Here is a 13900-nt window from a genome sequence, read left to right as displayed (position 1 = left end):
CAGCAGATCCAGGATCAGCAACATGGAGACTGAGAGCCAAACAGAAACAGAGGTGTCTGCCAACCAATCAGCAGCAGCCCAAGCTGGTTAACTTCCTGGTGTCTGTGTGGCACACGGTGATGGTCAGATGTTACATGCAGGCCGCAGAGAGAAGAGAAAAAAGCTTACAGCACCTGGTATTCCCAAGCGGTCTCCCATCCAAGTACTAACCAGGCCCGACCCTGCTTGGCTTCCGAGATCGGACGAGATCGGGCGTGTTCAGGGCGGTGTGGCCGTAAGCCACAGTCCCTGTGACAAATATATGTTATATGGGTGCTGGAACCATACGTTTCCCCTATTTTTACCAGAGAGCTGGCTTGAGAGGCTGCTGTTGAGCCTGCACGTTGACTTCCCTGATGTGATTGTTCTTTGCAGCTGAAAATGGGACTCTCAGATAACTTAGTGTCTGTCAAAAGCCTCTGTTCCCTGTGTGTAGTTTTGTGTCCGTTGTCATATAGAGAAACCAGGGAAGCTCAATCCCACGACATGCTCATAAACTGCGTCTTCTCTAAACAGTATAGTTCTATTTTACAAGTCGGAATACAATAACAGATTCTGTCTCAGAATCTATAAAGAGCTGGTTTGTGATTCCATTGCTGGCTTACGGCCACACCACCCTGAACACGCCTGATCTCGTCAGATCTCAGAAGCCAAGCAGAGTCGGGCCTGGTTAGTACTTGGATGGGAGACCGCCTGGGAATACCAGGTGCTGTAAGCCTTTTGGCTTCTCCAGGCGCATGCAGTTTGGCTACGTCAAATGCAAAACTAGTCCCTGTTTGACTTTTTGGAACTTGTCCTTTCTGAGGACAAAGTTAAATGTATGAGGATCAAAGCCAACAATGGCCTGGGACATCTCAGCAGATCCAGGATCAGCAACATGGAGACTGAGAGCCAAACAGAAACAGAGGTGTCTGCCAACCAATCAGCAGCAGCCCAAGCTGGTTAACTTCCTGGTGTCTGTGTGGCACACGGTGATGGTCAGATGTTACATGCAGGCCGCAGAGAGAAGAGAAAAAAGCTTACAGCACCTGGTATTCCCAAGCGGTCTCCCATCCAAGTACTAACCAGGCCCGACCCTGCTTGGCTTCCGAGATCGGACGAGATCGGGCGTGTTCAGGGCGGTGTGGCCGTAAGCCACAGTCCCTGTGACAAATATATGTTATATGGGTGCTGGAACCATACGTTTCCCCTATTTTTACCAGAGAGCTGGCTTGAGAGGCTGCTGTTGAGCCTGCACGTTGACTTCCCTGATGTGATTGTTCTTTGCAGCTGAAAATGGGACTCTCAGATAACTTAGTGTCTCTCAAAAGCCTCTGTTCCCTGTGTGTAGTTTTGTGTCCGTTGTCATATAGAGAAACCAGGGAAGCTCAATCCCACGACATGCTCATAAACTGCGTCTTCTCTAAACAGTATAGTTCTATTTTACAAGTCGGAATACAATAACAGATTCTGTTTCAGAATCTATAAAGAGCTGGTTTGTGATTCCATTGCTGGCTTACGGCCACACCACCCTGAACACGCCTGATCTCGTCAGATCTCAGAAGCCAAGCAGAGTCGGGCCTGGTTAGTACTTGGATGGGAGACCGCCTGGGAATACCAGGTGCTGTAAGCCTTTTGGCTTCTCCAGGCGCATGCAGTTTGGCTACGTCAAATGCAAAACTAGTCCCTGTTTGACTTTTTGGAACTTGTCCTTTCTGAGGACAAAGTTAAATGTATGAGGATCAAAGCCAACAATGGCCTGGGACATCTCAGCAGATCCAGGATCAGCAACATGGAGACTGAGAGCCAAACAGAAACAGAGGTGTCTGCCAACCAATCAGCAGCAGCCCAAGCTGGTTAACTTCCTGGTGTCTGTGTGGCACACGGTGATGGTCAGATGTTACATGCAGGCCGCAGAGAGAAGAGAAAAAAGCTTACAGCACCTGGTATTCCCAAGCGGTCTCCCATCCAAGTACTAACCAGGCCCGACCCTGCTTGGCTTCCGAGATCGGACGAGATCGGGCGTGTTCAGGGCGGTGTGGCCGTAAGCCACAGTCCCTGTGACAAATATATGTTATATGGGTGCTGGAACCATACGTTTCCCCTATTTTTACCAGAGAGCTGGCTTGAGAGGCTGCTGTTGAGCCTGCACGTTGACTTCCCTGATGTGATTGTTCTTTGCAGCTGAAAATGGGACTCTCAGATAACTTAGTGTCTCTCAAAAGCCTCTGTTCCCTGTGTGTAGTTTTGTGTCCGTTGTCATATAGAGAAACCAGGGAAGCTCAATCCCACGACATGCTCATAAACTGCGTCTTCTCTAAACAGTATAGTTCTATTTTACAAGTCGGAATACAATAACAGATTCTGTTTCAGAATCTATAAAGAGCTGGTTTGTGATTCCATTGCTGGCTTACGGCCACACCACCCTGAACACGCCTGATCTCGTCAGATCTCAGAAGCCAAGCAGAGTCGGGCCTGGTTAGTACTTGGATGGGAGACCGCCTGGGAATACCAGGTGCTGTAAGCCTTTTGGCTTCTCCAGGCGCATGCAGTTTGGCTACGTCAAATGCAAAACTAGTCCCTGTTTGACTTTTTGGAACTTGTCCTTTCTGAGGACAAAGTTAAATGTATGAGGATCAAAGCCAACAATGGCCTGGGACATCTCAGCAGATCCAGGATCAGCAACATGGAGACTGAGAGCCAAACAGAAACAGAGGTGTCTGCCAACCAATCAGCAGCAGCCCAAGCTGGTTAACTTCCTGGTGTCTGTGTGGCACACGGTGATGGTCAGATGTTACATGCAGGCCGCAGAGAGAAGAGAAAAAAGCTTACAGCACCTGGTATTCCCAAGCGGTCTCCCATCCAAGTACTAACCAGGCCCGACCCTGCTTGGCTTCCGAGATCGGACGAGATCGGGCGTGTTCAGGGCGGTGTGGCCGTAAGCCACAGTCCCTGTGACAAATATATGTTATATGGGTGCTGGAACCATACGTTTCCCCTATTTTTACCAGAGAGCTGGCTTGAGAGGCTGCTGTTGAGCCTGCACGTTGACTTCCCTGATGTGATTGTTCTTTGCAGCTGAAAATGGGACTCTCAGATAACTTAGTGTCTGTCAAAAGCCTCTGTTCCCTGTGTGTAGTTTTGTGTCCGTTGTCATATAGAGAAACCAGGGAAGCTCAATCCCACGACATGCTCATAAACTGCGTCTTCTCTAAACAGTATAGTTCTATTTTACAAGTCGGAATACAATAACAGATTCTGTTTCAGAATCTATAAAGAGCTGGTTTGTGATTCCATTGCTGGCTTACGGCCACACCACCCTGAACACGCCTGATCTCGTCAGATCTCAGAAGCCAAGCAGAGTCGGGCCTGGTTAGTACTTGGATGGGAGACCGCCTGGGAATACCAGGTGCTGTAAGCCTTTTGGCTTCTCCAGGCGCATGCAGTTTGGCTACGTCAAATGCAAAACTAGTCCCTGTTTGACTTTTTGGAACTTGTCCTTTCTGAGGACAAAGTTAAATGTATGAGGATCAAAGCCAACAATGGCCTGGGACATCTCAGCAGATCCAGGATCAGCAACATGGAGACTGAGAGCCAAACAGAAACAGAGGTGTCTGCCAACCAATCAGCAGCAGCCCAAGCTGGTTAACTTCCTGGTGTCTGTGTGGCACACGGTGATGGTCAGATGTTACATGCAGGCCGCAGAGAGAAGAGAAAAAAGCTTACAGCACCTGGTATTCCCAAGCGGTCTCCCATCCAAGTACTAACCAGGCCCGACCCTGCTTGGCTTCCGAGATCGGACGAGATCGGGCGTGTTCAGGGCGGTGTGGCCGTAAGCCACAGTCCCTGTGACAAATATATGTTATATGGGTGCTGGAACCATACGTTTCCCCTATTTTTACCAGAGAGCTGGCTTGAGAGGCTGCTGTTGAGCCTGCACGTTGACTTCCCTGATGTGATTGTTCTTTGCAGCTGAAAATGGGACTCTCAGATAACTTAGTGTCTGTCAAAAGCCTCTGTTCCCTGTGTGTAGTTTTGTGTCCGTTGTCATATAGAGAAACCAGGGAAGCTCAATCCCACGACATGCTCATAAACTGCGTCTTCTCTAAACAGTATAGTTCTATTTTACAAGTCGGAATACAATAACAGATTCTGTCTCAGAATCTATAAAGAGCTGGTTTGTGATTCCATTGCTGGCTTACGGCCACACCACCCTGAACACGCCTGATCTCGTCAGATCTCAGAAGCCAAGCAGAGTCGGGCCTGGTTAGTACTTGGATGGGAGACCGCCTGGGAATACCAGGTGCTGTAAGCCTTTTGGCTTCTCCAGGCGCATGCAGTTTGGCTACGTCAAATGCAAAACTAGTCCCTGTTTGACTTTTTGGAACTTGTCCTTTCTGAGGACAAAGTTAAATGTATGAGGATCAAAGCCAACAATGGCCTGGGACATCTCAGCAGATCCAGGATCAGCAACATGGAGACTGAGAGCCAAACAGAAACAGAGGTGTCTGCCAACCAATCAGCAGCAGCCCAAGCTGGTTAACTTCCTGGTGTCTGTGTGGCACACGGTGATGGTCAGATGTTACATGCAGGCCGCAGAGAGAAGAGAAAAAAGCTTACAGCACCTGGTATTCCCAAGCGGTCTCCCATCCAAGTACTAACCAGGCCCGACCCTGCTTGGCTTCCGAGATCGGACGAGATCGGGCGTGTTCAGGGCGGTGTGGCCGTAAGCCACAGTCCCTGTGACAAATATATGTTATATGGGTGCTGGAACCATACGTTTCCCCTATTTTTACCAGAGAGCTGGCTTGAGAGGCTGCTGTTGAGCCTGCACGTTGACTTCCCTGATGTGATTGTTCTTTGCAGCTGAAAATGGGACTCTCAGATAACTTAGTGTCTGTCAAAAGCCTCTGTTCCCTGTGTGTAGTTTTGTGTCCGTTGTCATATAGAGAAACCAGGGAAGCTCAATCCCACGACATGCTCATAAACTGCGTCTTCTCTAAACAGTATAGTTCTATTTTACAAGTCGGAATACAATAACAGATTCTGTCTCAGAATCTATAAAGAGCTGGTTTGTGATTCCATTGCTGGCTTACGGCCACACCACCCTGAACACGCCTGATCTCGTCAGATCTCAGAAGCCAAGCAGAGTCGGGCCTGGTTAGTACTTGGATGGGAGACCGCCTGGGAATACCAGGTGCTGTAAGCCTTTTGGCTTCTCCAGGCGCATGCAGTTTGGCTACGTCAAATGCAAAACTAGTCCCTGTTTGACTTTTTGGAACTTGTCCTTTCTGAGGACAAAGTTAAATGTATGAGGATCAAAGCCAACAATGGCCTGGGACATCTCAGCAGATCCAGGATCAGCAACATGGAGACTGAGAGCCAAACAGAAACAGAGGTGTCTGCCAACCAATCAGCAGCAGCCCAAGCTGGTTAACTTCCTGGTGTCTGTGTGGCACACGGTGATGGTCAGATGTTACATGCAGGCCGCAGAGAGAAGAGAAAAAAGCTTACAGCACCTGGTATTCCCAAGCGGTCTCCCATCCAAGTACTAACCAGGCCCGACCCTGCTTGGCTTCCGAGATCGGACGAGATCGGGCGTGTTCAGGGCGGTGTGGCCGTAAGCCACAGTCCCTGTGACAAATATATGTTATATGGGTGCTGGAACCATACGTTTCCCCTATTTTTACCAGAGAGCTGGCTTGAGAGGCTGCTGTTGAGCCTGCACGTTGACTTCCCTGATGTGATTGTTCTTTGCAGCTGAAAATGGGACTCTCAGATAACTTAGTGTCTGTCAAAAGCCTCTGTTCCCTGTGTGTAGTTTTGTGTCCGTTGTCATATAGAGAAACCAGGGAAGCTCAATCCCACGACATGCTCATAAACTGCGTCTTCTCTAAACAGTATAGTTCTATTTTACAAGTCGGAATACAATAACAGATTCTGTCTCAGAATCTATAAAGAGCTGGTTTGTGATTCCATTGCTGGCTTACGGCCACACCACCCTGAACACGCCTGATCTCGTCAGATCTCAGAAGCCAAGCAGAGTCGGGCCTGGTTAGTACTTGGATGGGAGACCGCCTGGGAATACCAGGTGCTGTAAGCCTTTTGGCTTCTCCAGGCGCATGCAGTTTGGCTACGTCAAATGCAAAACTAGTCCCTGTTTGACTTTTTGGAACTTGTCCTTTCTGAGGACAAAGTTAAATGTATGAGGATCAAAGCCAACAATGGCCTGGGACATCTCAGCAGATCCAGGATCAGCAACATGGAGACTGAGAGCCAAACAGAAACAGAGGTGTCTGCCAACCAATCAGCAGCAGCCCAAGCTGGTTAACTTCCTGGTGTCTGTGTGGCACACGGTGATGGTCAGATGTTACATGCAGGCCGCAGAGAGAAGAGAAAAAAGCTTACAGCACCTGGTATTCCCAAGCGGTCTCCCATCCAAGTACTAACCAGGCCCGACCCTGCTTGGCTTCCGAGATCGGACGAGATCGGGCGTGTTCAGGGCGGTGTGGCCGTAAGCCACAGTCCCTGTGACAAATATATGTTATATGGGTGCTGGAACCATACGTTTCCCCTATTTTTACCAGAGAGCTGGCTTGAGAGGCTGCTGTTGAGCCTGCACGTTGACTTCCCTGATGTGATTGTTCTTTGCAGCTGAAAATGGGACTCTCAGATAACTTAGTGTCTCTCAAAAGCCTCTGTTCCCTGTGTGTAGTTTTGTGTCCGTTGTCATATAGAGAAACCAGGGAAGCTCAATCCCACGACATGCTCATAAACTGCGTCTTCTCTAAACAGTATAGTTCTATTTTACAAGTCGGAATACAATAACAGATTCTGTTTCAGAATCTATAAAGAGCTGGTTTGTGATTCCATTGCTGGCTTACGGCCACACCACCCTGAACACGCCTGATCTCGTCAGATCTCAGAAGCCAAGCAGAGTCGGGCCTGGTTAGTACTTGGATGGGAGACCGCCTGGGAATACCAGGTGCTGTAAGCCTTTTGGCTTCTCCAGGCGCATGCAGTTTGGCTACGTCAAATGCAAAACTAGTCCCTGTTTGACTTTTTGGAACTTGTCCTTTCTGAGGACAAAGTTAAATGTATGAGGATCAAAGCCAACAATGGCCTGGGACATCTCAGCAGATCCAGGATCAGCAACATGGAGACTGAGAGCCAAACAGAAACAGAGGTGTCTGCCAACCAATCAGCAGCAGCCCAAGCTGGTTAACTTCCTGGTGTCTGTGTGGCACACGGTGATGGTCAGATGTTACATGCAGGCCGCAGAGAGAAGAGAAAAAAGCTTACAGCACCTGGTATTCCCAAGCGGTCTCCCATCCAAGTACTAACCAGGCCCGACCCTGCTTGGCTTCCGAGATCGGACGAGATCGGGCGTGTTCAGGGCGGTGTGGCCGTAAGCCACAGTCCCTGTGACAAATATATGTTATATGGGTGCTGGAACCATACGTTTCCCCTATTTTTACCAGAGAGCTGGCTTGAGAGGCTGCTGTTGAGCCTGCACGTTGACTTCCCTGATGTGATTGTTCTTTGCAGCTGAAAATGGGACTCTCAGATAACTTAGTGTCTCTCAAAAGCCTCTGTTCCCTGTGTGTAGTTTTGTGTCCGTTGTCATATAGAGAAACCAGGGAAGCTCAATCCCACGACATGCTCATAAACTGCGTCTTCTCTAAACAGTATAGTTCTATTTTACAAGTCGGAATACAATAACAGATTCTGTTTCAGAATCTATAAAGAGCTGGTTTGTGATTCCATTGCTGGCTTACGGCCACACCACCCTGAACACGCCTGATCTCGTCAGATCTCAGAAGCCAAGCAGAGTCGGGCCTGGTTAGTACTTGGATGGGAGACCGCCTGGGAATACCAGGTGCTGTAAGCCTTTTGGCTTCTCCAGGCGCATGCAGTTTGGCTACGTCAAATGCAAAACTAGTCCCTGTTTGACTTTTTGGAACTTGTCCTTTCTGAGGACAAAGTTAAATGTATGAGGATCAAAGCCAACAATGGCCTGGGACATCTCAGCAGATCCAGGATCAGCAACATGGAGACTGAGAGCCAAACAGAAACAGAGGTGTCTGCCAACCAATCAGCAGCAGCCCAAGCTGGTTAACTTCCTGGTGTCTGTGTGGCACACGGTGATGGTCAGATGTTACATGCAGGCCGCAGAGAGAAGAGAAAAAAGCTTACAGCACCTGGTATTCCCAAGCGGTCTCCCATCCAAGTACTAACCAGGCCCGACCCTGCTTGGCTTCCGAGATCGGACGAGATCGGGCGTGTTCAGGGCGGTGTGGCCGTAAGCCACAGTCCCTGTGACAAATATATGTTATATGGGTGCTGGAACCATACGTTTCCCCTATTTTTACCAGAGAGCTGGCTTGAGAGGCTGCTGTTGAGCCTGCACGTTGACTTCCCTGATGTGATTGTTCTTTGCAGCTGAAAATGGGACTCTCAGATAACTTAGTGTCTGTCAAAAGCCTCTGTTCCCTGTGTGTAGTTTTGTGTCCGTTGTCATATAGAGAAACCAGGGAAGCTCAATCCCACGACATGCTCATAAACTGCGTCTTCTCTAAACAGTATAGTTCTATTTTACAAGTCGGAATACAATAACAGATTCTGTCTCAGAATCTATAAAGAGCTGGTTTGTGATTCGATTGCTGGCTTACGGCCACACCACCCTGAACACGCCTGATCTCGTCAGATCTCAGAAGCCAAGCAGAGTCGGGCCTGGTTAGTACTTGGATGGGAGACCGCCTGGGAATACCAGGTGCTGTAAGCCTTTTGGCTTCTCCAGGCGCATGCAGTTTGGCTACGTCAAATGCAAAACTAGTCCCTGTTTGACTTTTTGGAACTTGTCCTTTCTGAGGACAAAGTTAAATGTATGAGGATCAAAGCCAACAATGGCCTGGGACATCTCAGCAGATCCAGGATCAGCAACATGGAGACTGAGAGCCAAACAGAAACAGAGGTGTCTGCCAACCAATCAGCAGCAGCCCAAGCTGGTTAACTTCCTGGTGTCTGTGTGGCACACGGTGATGGTCAGATGTTACATGCAGGCCGCAGAGAGAAGAGAAAAAAGCTTACAGCACCTGGTATTCCCAAGCGGTCTCCCATCCAAGTACTAACCAGGCCCGACCCTGCTTGGCTTCCGAGATCGGACGAGATCGGGCGTGTTCAGGGCGGTGTGGCCGTAAGCCACATTCCCTGTGACAAATATATGTTATATGGGTGCTGGAACCATACGTTTCCCCTATTTTTACCAGAGAGCTGGCTTGAGAGGCTGCTGTTGAGCCTGCACGTTGACTTCCCTGATGTGATTGTTCTTTGCAGCTGAAAATGGGACTCTCAGATAACTTAGTGTCTGTCAAAAGCCTCTGTTCCCTGTGTGTAGTTTTGTGTCCGTTGTCATATAGAGAAACCAGGGAAGCTCAATCCCACGACATGCTCATAAACTGCGTCTTCTCTAAACAGTATAGTTCTATTTTACAAGTCGGAATACAATAACAGATTCTGTCTCAGAATCTATAAAGAGCTGGTTTGTGATTCCATTGCTGGCTTACGGCCACACCACCCTGAACACGCCTGATCTCGTCAGATCTCAGAAGCCAAGCAGAGTCGGGCCTGGTTAGTACTTGGATGGGAGACCGCCTGGGAATACCAGGTGCTGTAAGCCTTTTGGCTTCTCCAGGCGCATGCAGTTTGGCTACGTCAAATGCAAAACTAGTCCCTGTTTGACTTTTTGGAACTTGTCCTTTCTGAGGACAAAGTTAAATGTATGAGGATCAAAGCCAACAATGGCCTGGGACATCTCAGCAGATCCAGGATCAGCAACATGGAGACTGAGAGCCAAACAGAAACAGAGGTGTCTGCCAACCAATCAGCAGCAGCCCAAGCTGGTTAACTTCCTGGTGTCTGTGTGGCACACGGTGATGGTCAGATGTTACATGCAGGCCGCAGAGAGAAGAGAAAAAAGCTTACAGCACCTGGTATTCCCAAGCGGTCTCCCATCCAAGTACTAACCAGGCCCGACCCTGCTTGGCTTCCGAGATCGGACGAGATCGGGCGTGTTCAGGGCGGTGTGGCCGTAAGCCACAGTCCCTGTGACAAATATATGTTATATGGGTGCTGGAACCATACGTTTCCCCTATTTTTACCAGAGAGCTGGCTTGAGAGGCTGCTGTTGAGCCTGCACGTTGACTTCCCTGATGTGATTGTTCTTTGCAGCTGAAAATGGGACTCTCAGATAACTTAGTGTCTGTCAAAAGCCTCTGTTCCCTGTGTGTAGTTTTGTGTCCGTTGTCATATAGAGAAACCAGGGAAGCTCAATCCCACGACATGCTCATAAACTGCGTCTTCTCTAAACAGTATAGTTCTATTTTACAAGTCGGAATACAATAACAGATTCTGTCTCAGAATCTATAAAGAGCTGGTTTGTGATTCCATTGCTGGCTTACGGCCACACCACCCTGAACACGCCTGATCTCGTCAGATCTCAGAAGCCAAGCAGAGTCGGGCCTGGTTAGTACTTGGATGGGAGACCGCCTGGGAATACCAGGTGCTGTAAGCCTTTTGGCTTCTCCAGGCGCATGCAGTTTGGCTACGTCAAATGCAAAACTAGTCCCTGTTTGACTTTTTGGAACTTGTCCTTTCTGAGGACAAAGTTAAATGTATGAGGATCAAAGCCAACAATGGCCTGGGACATCTCAGCAGATCCAGGATCAGCAACATGGAGACTGAGAGCCAAACAGAAACAGAGGTGTCTGCCAACCAATCAGCAGCAGCCCAAGCTGGTTAACTTCCTGGTGTCTGTGTGGCACACGGTGATGGTCAGATGTTACATGCAGGCCGCAGAGAGAAGAGAAAAAAGCTTACAGCACCTGGTATTCCCAAGCGGTCTCCCATCCAAGTACTAACCAGGCCCGACCCTGCTTGGCTTCCGAGATCGGACGAGATCGGGCGTGTTCAGGGCGGTGTGGCCGTAAGCCACAGTCCCTGTGACAAATATATGTTATATGGGTGCTGGAACCATACGTTTCCCCTATTTTTACCAGAGAGCTGGCTTGAGAGGCTGCTGTTGAGCCTGCACGTTGACTTCCCTGATGTGATTGTTCTTTGCAGCTGAAAATGGGACTCTCAGATAACTTAGTGTCTGTCAAAAGCCTCTGTTCCCTGTGTGTAGTTTTGTGTCCGTTGTCATATAGAGAAACCAGGGAAGCTCAATCCCACGACATGCTCATAAACTGCGTCTTCTCTAAACAGTATAGTTCTATTTTACAAGTCGGAATACAATAAAAGATTCTGTCTCAGAATCTATAAAGAGCTGGTTTGTGATTCCATTGCTGGCTTACGGCCACACCACCCTGAACACGTCAGATCTCAGAAGCCAAGCAGAGTCGGGCCTGGTTAGTACTTGGATGGGAGACCGCCTGGGAATACCAGGTGCTGTAAGCCTTTTGGCTTCTCCAGGCGCATGCAGTTTGGCTACGTCAAATGCAAAACTAGTCCCTGTTTGACTTTTTGGAACTTGTCCTTTCTGAGGACAAAGTTAAATGTATGAGGATCAAAGCCAACAATGGCCTGGGACATCTCAGCAGATCCAGGATCAGCAACATGGAGACTGAGAGCCAAACAGAAACAGAGGTGTCTGCCAACCAATCAGCAGCAGCCCAAGCTGGTTAACTTCCTGGTGTCTGTGTGGCACACGGTGATGGTCAGATGTTACATGCAGGCCGCAGAGAGAAGAGAAAAAAGCTTACAGCACCTGGTATTCCCAAGCGGTCTCCCATCCAAGTACTAACCAGGCCCGACCCTGCTTGGCTTCCGAGATCGGACGAGATCGGGCGTGTTCAGGGCGGTGTGGCCGTAAGCCACAGTCCCTGTGACAAATATATGTTATATGGGTGCTGGAACCATACGTTTCCCCTATTTTTACCAGAGAGCTGGCTTGAGAGGCTGCTGTTGAGCCTGCACGTTGACTTCCCTGATGTGATTGTTCTTTGCAGCTGAAAATGGGACTCTCAGATAACTTAGTGTCTGTCAAAAGCCTCTGTTCCCTGTGTGTAGTTTTGTGTCCGTTGTCATATAGAGAAACCAGGGAAGCTCAATCCCACGACATGCTCATAAACTGCGTCTTCTCTAAACAGTATAGTTCTATTTTACAAGTCGGAATACAATAACAGATTCTGTCTCAGAATCTATAAAGAGCTGGTTTGTGATTCCATTGCTGGCTTACGGCCACACCACCCTGAACACGCCTGATCTCGTCAGATCTCAGAAGCCAAGCAGAGTCGGGCCTGGTTAGTACTTGGATGGGAGACCGCCTGGGAATACCAGGTGCTGTAAGCCTTTTGGCTTCTCCAGGCGCATGCAGTTTGGCTACGTCAAATGCAAAACTAGTCCCTGTTTGACTTTTTGGAACTTGTCCTTTCTGAGGACAAAGTTAAATGTATGAGGATCAAAGCCAACAATGGCCTGGGACATCTCAGCAGATCCAGGATCAGCAACATGGAGACTGAGAGCCAAACAGAAACAGAGGTGTCTGCCAACCAATCAGCAGCAGCCCAAGCTGGTTAACTTCCTGGTGTCTGTGTGGCACACGGTGATGGTCAGATGTTACATGCAGGCCGCAGAGAGAAGAGAAAAAAGCTTACAGCACCTGGTATTCCCAAGCGGTCTCCCATCCAAGTACTAACCAGGCCCGACCCTGCTTGGCTTCCGAGATCGGACGAGATCGGGCGTGTTCAGGGCGGTGTGGCCGTAAGCCACAGTCCCTGTGACAAATATATGTTATATGGGTGCTGGAACCATACGTTTCCCCTATTTTTACCAGAGAGCTGGCTTGAGAGGCTGCTGTTGAGCCTGCACGTTGACTTCCCTGATGTGATTGTTCTTTGCAGCTGAAAATGGGACTCTCAGATAACTTAGTGTCTGTCAAAAGCCTCTGTTCCCTGTGTGTAGTTTTGTGTCCGTTGTCATATAGAGAAACCAGGGAAGCTCAATCCCACGACATGCTCATAAACTGCGTCTTCTCTAAACAGTATAGTTCTATTTTACAAGTCGGAATACAATAACAGATTCTGTTTCAGAATCTATAAAGAGCTGGTTTGTGATTCCATTGCTGGCTTACGGCCACACCACCCTGAACACGCCTGATCTCGTCAGATCTCAGAAGCCAAGCAGAGTCGGGCCTGGTTAGTACTTGGATGGGAGACCGCCTGGGAATACCAGGTGCTGTAAGCCTTTTGGCTTCTCCAGGCGCATGCAGTTTGGCTACGTCAAATGCAAAACTAGTCCCTGTTTGACTTTTTGGAACTTGTCCTTTCTGAGGACAAAGTTAAATGTATGAGGATCAAAGCCAACAATGGCCTGGGACATCTCAGCAGATCCAGGATCAGCAAGATGGAGACTGAGAGCCAAACAGAAACAGAGGTGTCTGCCAACCAATCAGCAGCAGCCCAAGCTGGTTAACTTCCTGGTGTCTGTGTGGCACACGGTGATGGTCAGATGTTACATGCAGGCCACAGAGAGAAGAGAAAAAAGCTTACAGCACCTGGTATTCCCAAGCGGTCTCCCATCCAAGTACTAACCAGGCCCGACCCTGCTTGGCTTCCGAGATCGGACGAGATCGGGCGTGTTCAGGGCGGTGTGGCCGTAAGCCACAGTCCCTGTGACAAATATATGTTATATAGGTGCTGGAACCATACGTTTCCCCTATTTTTACCAGAGAGCTGGCTTGAGAGGCTGCTGTTGAGCCTGCACGTTGACTTCCCTGATGTGATTGTTCTCTGCAGCTGAAAATGGGAATCTCAGATAACTGTCTGTCAAGCTCCTCTGTTCCCTGTGTGTAGTTTTGTGTCCGTTGTCATATAGAGAAACC

The 13900-nt window shown here is 48.9% G+C and overlaps 30 non-coding genes and 1 pseudogene across 30 annotated transcripts; 15 read left to right on the top strand and 16 right to left on the bottom strand.

The window, feature by feature from the left end:
• Positions 1 to 161: 161 nt before the first annotated feature.
• LOC142394004 (5S ribosomal RNA) lies at positions 162 to 280 on the bottom strand. Its single transcript, XR_012772407.1, has one exon. It is a non-coding gene; the product is annotated as a 5S ribosomal RNA (ribosomal RNA).
• Positions 281 to 638: 358 nt separating this feature from the next.
• On the top strand, positions 639 to 757 carry LOC142392818 (5S ribosomal RNA). The gene has a single exon (XR_012771451.1). It is a non-coding gene; the product is annotated as a 5S ribosomal RNA (ribosomal RNA).
• A 298-nt stretch (positions 758 to 1055) lies between these two features.
• On the bottom strand, positions 1056 to 1174 carry LOC142394003 (5S ribosomal RNA). Its single transcript, XR_012772406.1, has one exon. It is a non-coding gene; the product is annotated as a 5S ribosomal RNA (ribosomal RNA).
• A 358-nt stretch (positions 1175 to 1532) lies between these two features.
• Positions 1533 to 1651, top strand: LOC142392817 (5S ribosomal RNA). The gene has a single exon (XR_012771450.1). It is a non-coding gene; the product is annotated as a 5S ribosomal RNA (ribosomal RNA).
• Positions 1652 to 1949: 298 nt separating this feature from the next.
• LOC142394002 (5S ribosomal RNA) lies at positions 1950 to 2068 on the bottom strand. Its single transcript, XR_012772405.1, has one exon. It is a non-coding gene; the product is annotated as a 5S ribosomal RNA (ribosomal RNA).
• A 358-nt stretch (positions 2069 to 2426) lies between these two features.
• Positions 2427 to 2545, top strand: LOC142392816 (5S ribosomal RNA). The gene has a single exon (XR_012771449.1). It is a non-coding gene; the product is annotated as a 5S ribosomal RNA (ribosomal RNA).
• A 298-nt stretch (positions 2546 to 2843) lies between these two features.
• On the bottom strand, positions 2844 to 2962 carry LOC142394001 (5S ribosomal RNA). Its single transcript, XR_012772404.1, has one exon. It is a non-coding gene; the product is annotated as a 5S ribosomal RNA (ribosomal RNA).
• Positions 2963 to 3320: 358 nt separating this feature from the next.
• Positions 3321 to 3439, top strand: LOC142392813 (5S ribosomal RNA). The gene has a single exon (XR_012771447.1). It is a non-coding gene; the product is annotated as a 5S ribosomal RNA (ribosomal RNA).
• Positions 3440 to 3737: 298 nt separating this feature from the next.
• Positions 3738 to 3856, bottom strand: LOC142394000 (5S ribosomal RNA). Its single transcript, XR_012772403.1, has one exon. It is a non-coding gene; the product is annotated as a 5S ribosomal RNA (ribosomal RNA).
• A 358-nt stretch (positions 3857 to 4214) lies between these two features.
• On the top strand, positions 4215 to 4333 carry LOC142392812 (5S ribosomal RNA). The gene has a single exon (XR_012771446.1). It is a non-coding gene; the product is annotated as a 5S ribosomal RNA (ribosomal RNA).
• A 298-nt stretch (positions 4334 to 4631) lies between these two features.
• On the bottom strand, positions 4632 to 4750 carry LOC142393999 (5S ribosomal RNA). Its single transcript, XR_012772402.1, has one exon. It is a non-coding gene; the product is annotated as a 5S ribosomal RNA (ribosomal RNA).
• Positions 4751 to 5108: 358 nt separating this feature from the next.
• LOC142392811 (5S ribosomal RNA) lies at positions 5109 to 5227 on the top strand. The gene has a single exon (XR_012771445.1). It is a non-coding gene; the product is annotated as a 5S ribosomal RNA (ribosomal RNA).
• Positions 5228 to 5525: 298 nt separating this feature from the next.
• On the bottom strand, positions 5526 to 5644 carry LOC142393997 (5S ribosomal RNA). The gene has a single exon (XR_012772400.1). It is a non-coding gene; the product is annotated as a 5S ribosomal RNA (ribosomal RNA).
• Positions 5645 to 6002: 358 nt separating this feature from the next.
• On the top strand, positions 6003 to 6121 carry LOC142392810 (5S ribosomal RNA). The gene has a single exon (XR_012771444.1). It is a non-coding gene; the product is annotated as a 5S ribosomal RNA (ribosomal RNA).
• Positions 6122 to 6419: 298 nt separating this feature from the next.
• On the bottom strand, positions 6420 to 6538 carry LOC142393996 (5S ribosomal RNA). Its single transcript, XR_012772399.1, has one exon. It is a non-coding gene; the product is annotated as a 5S ribosomal RNA (ribosomal RNA).
• Positions 6539 to 6896: 358 nt separating this feature from the next.
• LOC142392808 (5S ribosomal RNA) lies at positions 6897 to 7015 on the top strand. The gene has a single exon (XR_012771443.1). It is a non-coding gene; the product is annotated as a 5S ribosomal RNA (ribosomal RNA).
• Positions 7016 to 7313: 298 nt separating this feature from the next.
• LOC142393995 (5S ribosomal RNA) lies at positions 7314 to 7432 on the bottom strand. The gene has a single exon (XR_012772398.1). It is a non-coding gene; the product is annotated as a 5S ribosomal RNA (ribosomal RNA).
• A 358-nt stretch (positions 7433 to 7790) lies between these two features.
• On the top strand, positions 7791 to 7909 carry LOC142392807 (5S ribosomal RNA). The gene has a single exon (XR_012771442.1). It is a non-coding gene; the product is annotated as a 5S ribosomal RNA (ribosomal RNA).
• A 298-nt stretch (positions 7910 to 8207) lies between these two features.
• On the bottom strand, positions 8208 to 8326 carry LOC142393994 (5S ribosomal RNA). The gene has a single exon (XR_012772397.1). It is a non-coding gene; the product is annotated as a 5S ribosomal RNA (ribosomal RNA).
• A 358-nt stretch (positions 8327 to 8684) lies between these two features.
• LOC142392806 (5S ribosomal RNA) lies at positions 8685 to 8803 on the top strand. Its single transcript, XR_012771441.1, has one exon. It is a non-coding gene; the product is annotated as a 5S ribosomal RNA (ribosomal RNA).
• Positions 8804 to 9101: 298 nt separating this feature from the next.
• LOC142393993 (5S ribosomal RNA) lies at positions 9102 to 9220 on the bottom strand. Its single transcript, XR_012772396.1, has one exon. It is a non-coding gene; the product is annotated as a 5S ribosomal RNA (ribosomal RNA).
• Positions 9221 to 9578: 358 nt separating this feature from the next.
• On the top strand, positions 9579 to 9697 carry LOC142392805 (5S ribosomal RNA). The gene has a single exon (XR_012771440.1). It is a non-coding gene; the product is annotated as a 5S ribosomal RNA (ribosomal RNA).
• A 298-nt stretch (positions 9698 to 9995) lies between these two features.
• On the bottom strand, positions 9996 to 10114 carry LOC142393992 (5S ribosomal RNA). The gene has a single exon (XR_012772395.1). It is a non-coding gene; the product is annotated as a 5S ribosomal RNA (ribosomal RNA).
• Positions 10115 to 10472: 358 nt separating this feature from the next.
• On the top strand, positions 10473 to 10591 carry LOC142392804 (5S ribosomal RNA). The gene has a single exon (XR_012771439.1). It is a non-coding gene; the product is annotated as a 5S ribosomal RNA (ribosomal RNA).
• Positions 10592 to 10889: 298 nt separating this feature from the next.
• On the bottom strand, positions 10890 to 11008 carry LOC142393990 (5S ribosomal RNA). Its single transcript, XR_012772394.1, has one exon. It is a non-coding gene; the product is annotated as a 5S ribosomal RNA (ribosomal RNA).
• Positions 11009 to 11366: 358 nt separating this feature from the next.
• On the top strand, positions 11367 to 11475 carry LOC142393711 (5S ribosomal RNA; annotated as a pseudogene).
• Positions 11476 to 11773: 298 nt separating this feature from the next.
• LOC142393989 (5S ribosomal RNA) lies at positions 11774 to 11892 on the bottom strand. Its single transcript, XR_012772393.1, has one exon. It is a non-coding gene; the product is annotated as a 5S ribosomal RNA (ribosomal RNA).
• Positions 11893 to 12250: 358 nt separating this feature from the next.
• LOC142392803 (5S ribosomal RNA) lies at positions 12251 to 12369 on the top strand. Its single transcript, XR_012771438.1, has one exon. It is a non-coding gene; the product is annotated as a 5S ribosomal RNA (ribosomal RNA).
• Positions 12370 to 12667: 298 nt separating this feature from the next.
• LOC142393988 (5S ribosomal RNA) lies at positions 12668 to 12786 on the bottom strand. The gene has a single exon (XR_012772392.1). It is a non-coding gene; the product is annotated as a 5S ribosomal RNA (ribosomal RNA).
• A 358-nt stretch (positions 12787 to 13144) lies between these two features.
• On the top strand, positions 13145 to 13263 carry LOC142392801 (5S ribosomal RNA). Its single transcript, XR_012771436.1, has one exon. It is a non-coding gene; the product is annotated as a 5S ribosomal RNA (ribosomal RNA).
• Positions 13264 to 13561: 298 nt separating this feature from the next.
• Positions 13562 to 13680, bottom strand: LOC142393987 (5S ribosomal RNA). Its single transcript, XR_012772391.1, has one exon. It is a non-coding gene; the product is annotated as a 5S ribosomal RNA (ribosomal RNA).
• Between the last annotated feature and the right edge of the window lie 220 nt (positions 13681 to 13900).

Source organism: Odontesthes bonariensis, chromosome 11 (assembly GCF_027942865.1).
Source record: "Odontesthes bonariensis isolate fOdoBon6 chromosome 11, fOdoBon6.hap1, whole genome shotgun sequence".
NCBI lineage: Eukaryota > Metazoa > Chordata > Actinopteri > Atheriniformes > Atherinopsidae > Odontesthes > Odontesthes bonariensis.
This window is presented reverse-complemented; position numbering and strand designations above follow the sequence as displayed.